This window comes from Cucurbita pepo, chromosome 3 (genome assembly GCF_057944985.1).
Source record: "Cucurbita pepo subsp. pepo isolate OVF chromosome 3, ASM5794498v1, whole genome shotgun sequence".
In the NCBI taxonomy this organism is placed as follows: Eukaryota; Viridiplantae; Streptophyta; class Magnoliopsida; order Cucurbitales; family Cucurbitaceae; genus Cucurbita; species Cucurbita pepo.
In genome coordinates this window covers 11,763,100-11,775,295 of record NC_141800.1, presented here as the reverse complement: position 1 = coordinate 11,775,295, position 12,196 = coordinate 11,763,100, and the positions used below count along the sequence as shown (strand labels likewise).

The following is a 12,196-nucleotide window of genomic DNA, read 5'->3' as shown; positions in this document are numbered from 1 at the left end:
TATGCATCAACACTCTTCTTTCATCCGTCAGAGCTATCAAATAGCCTACAAGACAAAAAATGGTTAGGGTTGGGTTTTAAAACATCTATCTATTTATTTTTTAAGTATTTAATTAAGATTTACAACTCAATTTGAATATACATTTTGAAAAATTATCTTCCAAATAGTTAAAAATTATTATAGAATAAAAAATGTAATTAAATAAAAGTAATATATGTATGGATGACTCTGTGGCTCAATAGATAAGGTTCTGGTCTACCAAACCAGAGATTCTGGGTTTGATCCCAAGCGGAGTTGGTACATGACCCATAAAATTGGTTTATTAGTAGCAAAGGCTAAAAAAAAAAAATTGTAGTCTATCTATTTATATTCAAACATTTAATTAATTTTTTTTTTGAAAGATTTAAAAAATTATCTTCTAAATAGTTAAAAATTATTCGAGAATAAGTAAAAATATTATATGTATTGATGACTCTGTAGCTCAATGGATAAGGCGCTGGTCTACAAAACTAGAGATCCTAGGTTCAGTCCCAACCAGAGTTGGTACATGACCCATAAAGAATTTTTAAGAGCATAGCATATTTCTGAAAGATTCAAAAAGTTACTCGAGAATAAGTAAAAATGTTATATGTATGGATGACTTTGTGGCCCAATGGATAAGGTGCTGGTCTACGAAACCAGAGATTCTGGGTTCAATCCCCAATAGAGTTGGTACATGACCTATAAAGCATTTTTAAGAGCATAGCATATACGAAAACGTGCCTATCTATTTATATTCAAACATTAAATCAAGAATTTTTTTTTTTTTTTTTAAAGATTCGGAAAATTATCTTCCAAATAGTTAAAAATTACTCGAGAATAAGTAAAAATGTTATATGTATTGATGATTCTGTGGCCCAATGGATAAGGCGCTGGTCTACGAAACCAGAGATTCTGGGTTTGATCCCCAGCAGAGTCGATACATGACCCATAAAGCCTTTTTAAGAGCATAGCAATAAACAAAAACATGCCTATCTATTTATATTCAAACATTTAATTAAGATTTTTGTTTTTTTTTTTTTTTGTTGAAAGATTTGAAAATTTATCTTCCAAATAGTTAAAAATTACTCGAGAATAAGTAAAAATAATATATGTATTGATGGCTCTGTGGCCCAATGGATAAGTTGTGGGTCTACGAAGCTAGAGATTCTAGATTCGATCCTCCACATGCCTTCTCTCCTTCTCTTTCGAATATCTTAATATTGACGCTTTAGATTGGCAGCCAGAACCAAAAAATGATTTCGCTCTCGACCTATATTGATTTAGCCAACGTTAGGATACCATCGTAGTCTCTTCGCTCAGACTAGAATCTCGATGAAATAGAGTCTATAGTATTGTACGTACGGGGTTAGAAATGAAACCATAACATGTAGGGGTGTTTGAAAAAGTTGAGGTACTGATGCTGAAACCATAACATGTAGGGGTGTTTGAAAAAAGTTGAGGTACAGGCGATAATGTTTTGACGCTTACAATGTTTTGACGCTTACATTCAGCAATCATAATTCGAAAATTTCAACTACCTTACCTTTCAAATATCTTAATATTTTCCTCGGAAGTAAAGCTCAGACTAGAATCTCGATGAAAGAGAGGTTAAAAATGAAACTATAATTTGAAAAACTTATGTAGGGGTGTTTGAAAAAAGTTGAGGTAGACCTTTCAAATATCTTAATATTTTTCTAGGAAGTAACACTCAGACTAGAATTTCGATGAAAGAGAGCCTATAGTATTGTACGTACGAGGTTAAAAATGAAACCATAATTTGAAAAACTTATGTAGGGGTGTTTGAAAAAAGTTGAGGTACGGTCCATAATGTTTTGACGCTTACAGCCAGCAATCATAATTCGAAAATTTCGACGCTTACAGTCAGCAACCAGTACTCAAGAATGATTTCTCTCCCGACCTGTTTTCGTTCGACCAACGTCTATGGAAGATCAAAAAAAGCTGTCTTATCTTTCAAATATCTTAATATTCCTCGAGAAAGCATTCTCAAATTTGAATTTTGAAGAAAGAGAGCTTATAGCATTGTATGTACAGATTAAAACTAAAACCATAATTTGGAAACCTTGGTTGGGACGTTTGAAAAAAAAAAAGAGTCACTGTTGATAATTTTTCGACAACTTTTTAAGGAAAGTCGAAATTCGACGATTTCGATACTTACAATCAGCCGCCAGCACTTAAAAATGGTTTCCTCACGATCGGTTTTCGTTCGACCGACGTCGAGGTACAACCAAGGCTTTTCGATCGCGTTCTAGGGAAATTCCAAAAAGCTGCCTTTTCTTTCCTTAATAATATTAACCTATTAAATCAAAATAATAATGAAGTGGCAATAAGCACTAATTGACATTGGGAGGTGATTAGAAGACTTTTTGTTTTTGGCAGTTGAACCACCCATTAAGACTATTTATGTCATGCCTTAATTTTTTCAACTTGTATTTATTAGGTTAGTTTATAGTTTGTAGTGGATAGTTGAACTAGTTTGGGTTATCTTTTTGACTAGGCATGTAATATTCATGTTTGAGAATCATTGTTGAATAATTTTTTTTTTTTTTTTTATTGTTTTCTTTGAAACCTTTTTGTGGTGTTATTCTTTTTCAAACCTTGCTTTAGGTTTGATGTTTAAATCGATTCATTGGATTAGTTTTGATCCAACTAATTCTGGAGTGAGTTGTCTTGGGATCTAATCGACGACCATAGATTCCAAGTTCGATCTAAAAGTTATTCATCTTCTCACCAGCTCTTGGTTGGAATCAATTCGTTAAATTAGTTTTTGTTGTGAAAGTTTAGAAGGGTACTAGAAGGACCTCTAGCTTTGTAAAAATCCAACATTGTTGGTGCTTATCATTTGGTATCAGAGCATTTGGTCGACGTTCTTTGGCCGACTATAGAGGTGAGAAATATCTTTACTTTACGTTTTTTTTATTTTCTGTAAATTATTTTTAGTCTCTCTCAAATTTAATTATTTTTAGTCTCTCTCAAATTAAAAAAATAAAAATAAAAATAAAATAATAAAAATAAAATAAAAATAAAATAAAGTATCAAGTTCTGATCATTAATTTGATATTGTTAAAAAATTTCAAGTTCTTTATCCTTGAGATACTAGTCTTAGCTTGTGAGAGTTTATCGTTGAAAAGCTTACCTTTGAGTGTTAAACACGAGTTTAGCTTGTGAGAGTTGATCGTTGAAAAGCCTACATTTGAGTGTTAATCACGAGTTTAGCGTGTGAGGGTTGATCGTTGAAAAGCCTACCTTTGAATGTTTAACACGAGCGTCCTTGAGTGAAATTTTTGTGAGAAGTGTGGAGTGATAACAAAATGTCACATAATGGAGCCTGATCTTAATACAACTATTCTTCAAGCAATTCAAGGTATGATGGAAATGAGGATGAAAGATAGACAAGAAAGAAGGGTGCAACAACAAAGACAACAAGCATTACAAGGAGATGAAGGTATAGTTGAAGATGAAGGTATAATTGTACAAGAAAGACAAGTTGAAGGAAGAGGGAGAGGAAGAAATAACCATGCAAATGTTATTCAACCAAGAAGGATGGAAAGAGATGGGGGAGTTAAACTCAAATCCCACTCTTTTGTGGAACGTAGATTCTGAGGCAAACTTGCAATCAGAAAGAAAGATAGAGCATGTGTTTGATTGCAACACATATAGTGAAAATAAGAAGATGAAACTTGCTACTGTCGAATTCACCAATCATGCCGATGATTGATACCAACATCTCAAATCCGAGAGAAGAGAAAAGAAGAGAATCTAATAGAAACTTGGGAAGAACTTAAAGAAGTCACGAGAAAAAGTATGTTCCAAAACATTATGAAAGAAATTTGAAAACTAAATTGCAAGGTTTGAGGCAAGGAACAAAAAGTTTTGGTGAATATTATCAAGAGATGGAGATTATGATGGAAAGAGCAAACATTATAGAAGAAAAAGATACTATGTCTAGATTCCTTGGAGGTTTGAATCGAGAAATTGATCATCTTGTTAATAGAAATCCACCACCATATCAAGGAAGAGAAATTTGAAGATGAAATGGAAAACTTGTTCCACACCACACAAGATGATTGATCAAAGAAAATTCATCCCGCTTGGTGATTGATAGTGGAAGTTGCACAAATGTGGTAAGTGGTTTCCTTGGAAAACTATTTCAACATTCTATCCATCCCCATCCAAAACCTACAAACTTCAATGGTTGACATTCAAAGAAGAACTTAATGTGAACTCCCAACTCTTATTTCTTTTACTGTGGGAAGATATAAAGATGAAGTCTTTTGTGATGTCGTATCAGTGTATGCGGGGGACATCTTATTTGGCCGACTTTGGTAATATGATAGAAAGGTAACATTTGATGGTTGACTTCACTTTCTGTCCATCCCCATCCAAAACCTACAAATTTCAATGGTTGACAAACAAAGAAGAACTTAAGGTGAACTCCTAAGCTCTTATTTCTTTTACTTTGGGAAGATATAAAGATGAAGTCTATTGTGATATCGTACCAATGCATGTGGGGACATCTTGTTTGGCCGATTTTTGCAATATGATAGAAAGGTAACATTTGATGGTTGACTTCAACTTTCTGTCCATCCCCATCCAAAACCTATAAACTTCAATGGTTGACAATCAAAGAACCTAAGGTGAACTCCCAAGCTCTTATTTCTTTTACTTTGGGAATATATGAAGATGAAGTCTTTTGTGATGTCGTACCAATGCATGCAGGGGACATCTTGTTTAGCCGACCTTGGCAATGTGATAGAAATGTAACAATTGATGGTTTGATGAACAAGTATACTTTTACTTTGTGTGGAAAGAAATTTACTTTAATTCCATCGTCTCCATATGAAGAACATTGTGACCAATTGAAATTAGAGAAGAAAATAAAAGAATACGAAGGAAAAGAGAGTGAGAAAAAAAAAAGAGGGGTAAAGGATGAGTGAAAACCAAGAATGAAAAAAATATACATATGAGTTTGGTTATAAGAAAAGGGAATGAGGAATGTGTTAGCACAATAACCAAAATTTGTACTTATGTGCAAAGGAATATGTTTAGTCATAGAACCAAAAACTGATGATGCTTTGCCAAGTGCTTTTAAGTTTCTTTTGCAGGAATTCAATGACATGTTTCTACATGAAGATGCATGTATGGGGTTACCCTTCTAAGAGGGATTGAACACCAAATTGACTTCGTGCCCAGAGAAACTCTGTTAAATATGGTTGCTTATAGGACCAATCCCACTAAGACTAAGGAGATTTAGAGGCAAGTGGAAGAACTCATGGAGAAAGGCTATGTTAGAGAGAGCATAAGTCCTTGTTGTGTTCCTGTGATTTTGGTACCCAAGAAAGATGGCACGTGGAGGATGTGTGTTGATTGTCAAGCCATCAACAAACTAACGGTAATGTATCGACATCCTATTCCTAGATTGGATGACATGTTAGATGAATTATATGGTGCTATTCTGTTTTAAAAAATAGATCTTAAAAGTGGTTATCATCAAATTCGAATGCATGTGGGAGATGAGTGGAAAACGGCTTTCAAAAAAAAGTTTGGGCTTTATGAATGACTCGTTATGCCATTTTGTTTTACAAATGCACCAAGTACTTTTATAAGACTAATGAATCATGTTTTGAGAGACTATATTCGGAAATTTGTTGGTGTATACTTTGATGATATCCTTGTTTACTCAAAAAGCTTAAATGATCATATTTTGTACGTTAAAGAAAAATTTCTTAATCTTAAATGAGAGAAGCTTTATGTCAACTTCAAAAAGTGCAGCTTTTGTATAGACCAAGTCAACTTCCTAGGGTTTTTAGTTGGAAAGAATGGAGTACAAGTTGATGTAAAAAAGGTAAAGGTTACCAAAGAATGGTCAACACCCACAAATGCAATCGAGGTAAGATCTTTTCATGATTTGGCTAGTTTCTATAGGAGATTCATTAAAAATTTCAGTAGCGTAGCATCACCATTAAATGAACTTGTTAAAATGTGAAATTTGAATGGAATGACAAACAAGAGAATGCATTCATGAACCAAAAGATAAATTAACCAATGCAACTTGTCTTGTTTTACCTAACTTTGATAAATCTTTTGAAATTGAATGTGATGCTAGTGGGAGATGTTTAGGAAAAAAGGTCAACCATGTTCTTTAGTGAAAACCTTAGTGGAGCACAACTCAATTATCTAACTTATGACAAAGAGTTACAATCACTTGTGAGGGTTATGTAAGTTTGGCAACATTGTTTGTGTCAAAAGAGTCTGCTATCCATACGGATCATTAAAGCTTGAAGCACCTTAAAAACAAAACAAAACTAAATAGGAGAAGAGTTTGTTATTCATACGATCATGAAAGCTTGAAGCTCCTCAAAATTCAAACAAAGCTAAATAGGAGGCATGTTAAATGAGTGGAATTCATTGAGACATTTCCTTGTGTAATCCATTACAGAAAGGGAAAGGATAATGTGGTCGCAGATGTATTATCAAGAAGGTATGCTTTATTTCCTTTCCTTACTGCAAAGGATAATGTGGTTGCAGATGTATTATCAAGAAGGTATGCTTCATTTCCTTCCCTTACTGCAAAAATTCTTGATTTTAAACACATGATTGGATGATACAAAGTTGAGAAATTTGAATTTTATGACGTGATATGCAATGTTTAGAAGGGTAACGTGTACACGATCATATTTTGTTCGATGTGCTTTTTAGGAAGGGTAAACTTCGTATTCCTAAGTGTTCTATTCGAGAGTTACTTGTGAAGGAGGCTCACGGTGGAGGACTTATGGGACATTTTGGAGAATTTAAAACATATAGCATGTTGTGGGAACATTTTTATTGGCTTAAATGTAAGGAGACTAAGTCTAGACACAACCACATTGTCTTTACATAGCACCTATTGTTCACCTTTTGAGGTTGTGTATGGATTTAATCCTTTTAACTCCTCTAGATTTATCACCTTTACCACCTAATATGTTTGCTAATGATGCAACTTCTTCAAGAATCAAATACATTAAAAAAAAAAAAAAAAATCACAAATACATAAAAGAAAGAATTGAAAACAAAAATAAAAAACCAGTCACTCGCAAGAACCGAGGAAGAAAGAAATTGATTTTTAAACAAGGTGACTGGGTTTGGGTTCACCTACGAACGGAACAGAAGTTGCCCAATGTCCTGCCTTATCTCACAAGCGCCGCCCAATGTACAGAAGTCGAGGAGGACATGAACTGGCACACTCTGTTGACACTGAAGGATATATCAGGACGTGTTAGAGACAAATATTGGAGAGCACCAACGACACTCCGATAGCGAGTAGTATCCTCAGGCGAGAATTTTTCACCACCATCCAATAAAAACTTCTCACTAGGATGCATAGGTGTGGACACCTGGAGGTGAGCATATTGGTTCTGGACAATAAATCTTGAATGTATTTATGTTTTGTCAGAACAAGTCCATTGGAAGTATGGCAGATCTCAATCCCAAGAAAATAACTCAAAGTGTCAAGATCCTTGACGGCAAAATCATCCCGAAGCTGTGTAAGAAGTTTCTCAGTAGCCGTAGAAGATGAGCTGATAATAATAATGTCATTAACATAGATGATGATATACATCTGAATGCCCGTCTTGTTAAAAATGAAAAGAGAGACATCACCCTTTGAAAGTGTAAAATCCAACTGTAATAGTTTTGAGCTAAGGCGAGAAAACCAGGCACGTGGAGCTTGTTTGAGGCCATAAAGCTACTTATCCAGCTTGCAGAGATAACCAAGATGTTGTATATCCACAAATCCAGGGGCTGCTTCATATAAACATATTCATTAAGAAAGCAAGGAAGAAAAGCATTTTGAATATTAATCTGCTGAATAGCCCAACCACGAGAAATAACAAGAGATAATAAGAGCCGAATGATAGTGGGCTTAACCAACTGGACTAAAGTTATCATCATTGTAACGCCCCCATTTTTCTAAACCTAATTAATGATGTCACCCATGCATACATAATTCATTACGCGGAAGCTCATCATAAATAACCTTGGAAAAACACAACAAAGTGTTTCACAAAGATTCATAAATCCAAAACAAACCTATCTCTGAAAATAAAACCTTCAGTAACTGAATTCAAAATAAATCTAAATAAAACAATATTCAATGTTTTAACTTAAAACAGTCAAATAAACATAAGCTCCTAAAAATATCCCCTCGCCAACTTCCATGGTGTCCTCAGCTCTGCCGTCAACCGTACATTGGCGCCTTGCCTTTACCTAAAAAATGTAGGTAGCATGTGGCTTGATTATTTTATGAAATACTCAGTAAGTCACCTCACCGTTGGGGTTAGGAATGCAAACACATGCAACATATGAGCGGAACCTAACTTTTCATAAACTTTACATGGCCTTGGGCGCTTTTCTATTCTAGGTAGGGTTGGAGGTGTGGTACTCCTTCACACACGGCCCATGTACACGTACATGGACCCACCAGGCGGGCTCGTATACATTTCTCCTATGCCTAACTTGGTCGGGCACAACGTGTTACACGTCACCGAACACCACATAACATAAAAGGGCCCGCATGATATCATGACAAACATAAATATCGTATTTCATTCTTTCGTAACACAAAGGGGAAGAATCCCGATGCAAGTGACATACATATATGCATGAGGTCTCTTAACATACCTAACATGACATTAAATAAGTATTGCCAACATCACATATGCATTTCTTACATTACATGGCATATCACAACTCCTACATTATATGGCATATTACATAACATGAAAATATATTCTAGTTCCATAACGTGTATACATGACATCGATCAACATTTTCATGGCATTTATTACTAACATATCATTCATAACTTCACATAACATAAACAGTCAACAGTCAACATAATCCATACATCACATAACATAAACAATCGACAGTGAAAACAATCTATACATCACATAGTCATATCACATAAATATGGTGCATGTAGGGGCCACAGGGCACGCACCGTCATACAACATGTAGTAAGCTAACTCCAACAGTAAGGTCACTTACCTCGATGGCCTTGGCCGAAGTCACTCACAACAAGCTAATCCCAACGTTAAATACGTTCTATAATAACCACATAAAAACTTAGGAACCTTTCATAACATACACTGGCTAAATCTCATGTTATTTATCAAAATAAACTCCCGACCCAATCTGTCTTTGACGGCTAGGAACCATACTGACCTTAGAGGGTAAAACTAAGGGCAGAAACAGCTTCGTAAGGGCTGAAAACCTTAGAATCGATATATTATAGTGATACTGAGCCGCCAAACCGAGCTGCCGAGCCGACCAACTAAGCCGCCAAGCTAAGCCGCGGGATTTGACGGAGCCGAGCTGCAGTACACGTCAAGCCGAGCCGAGAGCACGCGTGTGAAGCCGAGACCGAGGCTGCAGCGCGCGTCCGTGTTGGTCGAAATGTACAGGGCCCACGTTCGTCCGTGGGCTGGTTCAGAGGCCGAAACCCAACCCGACTCTACATCTTCTTCACCCGAACCCTCACGAAAACCTTAATCTAATGTGCCGTCGCTACTGACGATACAATCTCCTCCATTTTCGACGATGGTCACGTGGTGTCCTCCTCCTTCGCTTCCGACGGTTTGCCTTCTTCAACGTAGAGATTCCGACGTCGAGGCTAACTTCCAGTCGACTCTTCCTCCAAAACAGCAACACAATCAATTTTGAGAACTCGCTGAACAAGGAAACTACCCAGCGAACCAACCCACACGTTTTCCCGGCTAACACTTTCGCTTTTCCCATACTCTCAGACTCCCTCGAAAACACAAACAAAATTGGAGAACAAAAGTAAATGTAAAAGGTTGGGCATAGGAATATAAAAATAATCTCAAGACATTTACCCATAAGGCGTTCTAGGGTTTTAGGATAAGAAAACATAGAGAGAGAAATAGGAATGTTTCTATTAGGCAATAAATGTCTCGCAGGAAATCCCTCGATTTCTAGGGAGATTATATGAGAACATTTAATTATTTGATTTTATTTTTATTTTTATTTGATTTTTTTTTCCAGAAATTCAAATCGTTACAATCATAATCAACGCCATACTGCTGTTTAAACCCTTTAGCAACCAGGTGTGCTTTGTAGCGATCAATAGAGCCATCTTGCTTTTGATTGAGTTTGAAAATTCATTTGCAATCAATAACGTTAAGGCCAGCACGAGAAGAAACTAAGTGCCATGTCTTATTTTTTAGAAGTGACTAAAGTTCATCATTCATTGCTTGACGCTAGAGGGGATGCTCCATAGCAATAATATGCGAAGTAGGTTCAGAGGTAAAAAATCGAGCCAGAAAAATATGTTATTATTCCATCTGTACGCACCTTGAGTTGCTTGATATTGTGCTTCAATCGAGTACCATATGGATGGGTAGTAGGTGGAGGATCCACAACTAAGGGGACAGTCGTACCAGCCGTTGTAAGGGGAGCAATCAGTTCTACAGCAGTCAGTCTACCAGCAACCGAGGATCCGATCGGGCATTGCACAATATCATCTGCTTGCAGAGGATCTGAGGCCCCAATCATTGGTAGAACAACCGATGCCGATTCGCACGGTAGCAACGTAGAGGATTGCGGTGGCAATCCCGAAGCTGATGTAAGCACCAAATTTACTGCATCCAAAGAGTTAGTAGGGACACATATATGCATATGATCATTCTCCAAATTAGTACTATTATTATCCATATGAAAGGTACACAAATCAGGGGCATTGTGTGTCGGCTGCAAGGTTGGGGAAGAACTGGCTGGGGCTTTCTTGAACGGAAAAAAACTTTCTCATCAAATATAACCTCTCTAGGAATATAGACACGACCGAAATTGGTGTCAAGACACTTATACCATTTACGTAAAAAACTATAGCCTAGAAAGGCACATTCCTTGGATCGAAAAAAGAGCTTTTGTTTGTTATAAGGGTGAAGATGAGACCAACAAGCAAGCCCAAAAACTTTGACAAGCAATAATTTGGTGAGGTAAGAAAAAGACACTCTAAGGGGCATTTGTTATAGATGAAACGAGTAGGAAGATGATTGATGAGATATGTGGATGTAAGAAACGCGTCATCCCAAATTTAATAGGTACATCGACATGAGCTAGAAGGGCTAGGCAAGTTTCAACAATATGACAGTGTTTGCGTTCAGCAGACCCATTTTGTTGAGGGCACGAAACACGATGAGCAATTCCAAGGGAACAAAAGAATGTGTTATGAAGTTTCTGATATTCCCCACCCCAATCAGATTGGACACACTTTATTTTAGTATCTTGGAGGTGCTCAACATGAGCATGGAGCTGCAAAAGTATACGAGGAGCTTTTGTACAATCATGCATCAAATAGATGTACGAAATTTACTGAAATCATTAATGAAACTGATATAATATTTAAAGTCCCCCCAACAGATGGAGAGGTGCAGGACCCCAAACATCCGAAAAAATCAATTTCAAATGTGACGAAGACCTATGAAAAGAACTAGTGTATGATAATTGATGACTTTTTGCTAACTGACACGCATTACAAACTGGCAAAGGTGACTGACTAGCACACGAAATATTATTGAGACGCAAAATTGACTTTACTACTTGAGATGAAGGATGTCCAAGACATGCATGCCATTCGACGTGAGTAGTAAATCTGCTCACTAAGGTATGCTTGAGATCATCGACATTAGATGGCTTAATAGAATAGAAACCAGACTTACACCTCCCGTATAGAAGACTTTTCCTCGATCGTCGATCTTTAATAGAAAAATGCCAAGGATGGTATTCAAAGAATACGTCATTATCATGAGAAAATTTATGGACGGAAAGAAGATGTTTGGAAATTTCAGGCACATGCAAAATATTACGCAATGCAAAAGGACGAGCAGCAGTATTAATTGAAGAATGACCAGTATGCAAAATACGCAAACCTGCTCCATTGTGGACTTCAACTTGTTCACCTCCATGATAGCGTTCACGCACAGAGATGATCCAGGTCACTAATGATATGATCAGTGGTGCCTGTCGCTCTACCAATTTGGATCAATCTTGTAAGAGGAAGTAGCCACCAATGCCGCACAAGTTGGTTCATCTTGATAGGATTCATCCATCCTATGCAAGTAGCGAACGACAGTATGCCCCACTTTGCCGCAGATCT

General features: G+C 36.6%; 1 non-coding gene across 1 annotated transcript; it reads left to right on the top strand.

Moving 5' to 3' along the window:
- The first annotated feature begins 885 nt into the window (after nucleotides 1-885).
- TRNAR-ACG (transfer RNA arginine (anticodon ACG)) lies at nucleotides 886-958 on the top strand. Its single transcript has one exon. It is a non-coding gene; the product is annotated as a tRNA-Arg (tRNA).
- Nucleotides 959-12,196: the final 11,238 nt, after the last annotated feature.